General features: G+C 46.1%; 1 pseudogene; it reads right to left on the bottom strand.

Moving 5' to 3' along the window:
* Positions 1-1,001: 1,001 nt before the first annotated feature.
* Positions 1,002-2,343, bottom strand: LOC118528528 (tubulin alpha-1A chain-like; annotated as a pseudogene).
* Positions 2,344-2,543: the final 200 nt, after the last annotated feature.

The raw sequence follows: 2,543 nt of genomic DNA, 5'->3' as shown, positions 1-2,543 counted from the left end.
CACACCAGTCAGAATGGCTAAAATTAACAAGTCAGGAAACGATAGATGTTGGCGGGGATGCGGAGAAAGGGGAACCCTCCTACACAGTTGGTAGGAATGCAAGCTGGTGTAGCCACTCTGGAAAAAAGTATGGAGGTTCTTCAGAAAGTTGAAAATAGAGCTATCATACGATCCAGCAATTGCACTACTGGGTATTTACCCCAAAGATACAAATGTAGTGATCCGAAGGGGTACGTGCACCCCGATGTTTATAGCAGCAATGTCCACAATAGCCAAACTGTGGAAAGAGCCAAGATGTCCACTGACAGATGAATGGGTAAGAAGATGTGGTTTATATCTACAATGGAATATTATGCAGCCATCAAAAGGAATGAAATCTTGCCATTTCCAACGACATGGATGGAACTGGAGAGTGTTATGCTGAGTGAAATAAGTCAGTCAGAGAAAGACATGTATCATAAGACCTCACTGAATGAGGAATTCTTAATCTCAGGAAACAAATTGAGGGTTGCTGGAATGGTGGCAGGTGGGAGGGATAGGGCGGCTGGGTGATAGACATTGGGGAGGGTATGTGCTATGGTGAGTGCTGTGAATTGTGCAAGACTGTTGAATCACAGATCTGTACCTCTGAAAGAAATAATACATTATATGTTAGAAGAAGAAGAAGAAGGAGGAGGAGGAGGAGGAGAAGAAGAAGATAGCAGGAGGGGAAGAATGAAGGGGGGGAAATCAGAGGGGGAGATGAACCATGAGACACGATGGACTCTGAAAAACAAAGTGAGGGTTCTGGAGGGGAGGGGGGTGGGAGGATGGGTTAGTCTGGTGATGGGTATTAAAGAGGGCACGTTCTGCATGGAGCACTGGGTGTTATATGTAAACAATGAATCATGGAACACTACATCAAAAACTAATGATGTAATGTATGGTGATTAACATAACATAATAAAAAAAAATAGAATAAGCTTCCCTATAAAAGCAGCACCTTTGTGACATTTTTAACTTTAGTATTCCTCTCCTTCTTCCCCCTCCCCTTCAACAGAAACCACACCAACCTCCTCATAATCCTTCTCAAGGGCACCCATGTCCTCATGGGCCTCAGAAAACTCTCCTTCCTCCATGCCCTCACCCACATATCAGTGAACAAAGGCATGTTTGGCATACATCAGATCAAACTTGTGGTCCAGGTGATCCCAGGCCTCAGCAATGGCTGTGGTGCTGCTCAACATGCACACAGCTCGCTATACTTTGGCCAGTTCTCCACCAGGTACCACAGTGGGAGGCTGGTAATTAATACCAACTTTGAAGCCAGTGGGGCACCAGTCCACAAACGATGATATGCTTGGTCCTGATGGTGGCAATGACAGCATTGACATCTTTGGGAACCATGTCATGACGGTACCACAGGCAGCAAGGCCTGTACTTACCATGGTGAAGGTCACATTTCACCATTGGTTGGCTGGCTCAAAGCACACATTGGTGATCTCTGCTACAGAAAGCTGTTCTGGTAGGCTTTCTCAGCAGAGATGACAGGAGCAAATATGATGAGAGGAAAGTGGATGTGGGGATAGAGCATCAGGTGGTCTGGAATTCTGTCAGATCAACTTTCGGGGTTCCATCAAATCTTAGGGAAGCAGTGATGGAGGACACAATTTGACCTATCAACCTATTCAGGTTAGTGTAGGTTAGGCGTTCAATATTAAGGTTTCTACGACAGATGTCATAGATGGCCTCATTGTCTACCATGAAGGCACAATCTGAGTGCTCCTGGGTGGTGTGGGTAGGGAGGATGGAGTTTTAGGGCTCAGCTACAGCTGTGGAAACCTGGGGGGCTGGGTAAATGGAAAACTCCACCTTGGACTTCTTGCCAACAGAGAGAAGTTCCATCAGCAGAGAGGTGAACCCGGAATCCGTCTCCCCTCTAAAACTGTGGAAAACCAAGAAGCCCTGAAGACCTGTGCACTAGTCAGGCAGTTTCTGAATGCAGTCCAAGACAAAGTCAATGATCTCCTTGCCAGTGGTGTAGTGTCCTTGGGCATAGTTATTGGCAGCATCTTCCTTGCCTGTGATGAGCTGCTCAGGGTGGAAAAGCTATCAGTAGGTGCCAGTGTGAACTTCATCAATGACTATGAGTTCCAGGTCTACAAACACTGCCCTGGGCACATGCTTGCCAGCATCTATCTCACTGAAGAAGATGTTGAAGGAGTCATCTCCTCCCTCAATGGTCTTATCACTTGGCATCTGACCATCGGGCTGGATGCCATGTTCTAGGCAATAGAGCTCTCAGCAGGCATTGCCAGTCTGGACCCCAGCCCGGCCAACATGGATGGACATGCATTCATGCATGGCTGCTGCTTTGTGGCTGCTGAGCAGATGGTGGAGAAGAAGAGGAAAGTTTGTTGCTTCTTACAGTGGGACTCTTAGGTGGTTGATGTAAGAGAACCTAGCAGAGAGTTTTTAAGTATAACTCCCAAAGCAGGATCCATAAAAGAAAAATTTAATATCAAAATTAAAAACTTTTGCTCTGCAAAAGACAATATTAAGGA

Source organism: Halichoerus grypus, chromosome 1 (assembly GCF_964656455.1).
Source record: "Halichoerus grypus chromosome 1, mHalGry1.hap1.1, whole genome shotgun sequence".
Taxonomy (NCBI): domain Eukaryota; kingdom Metazoa; phylum Chordata; class Mammalia; order Carnivora; family Phocidae; genus Halichoerus; species Halichoerus grypus.
The sequence above is the reverse complement of the archived record's forward strand: the minus strand, read 5'-3'. Positions and strand labels throughout refer to the sequence as shown.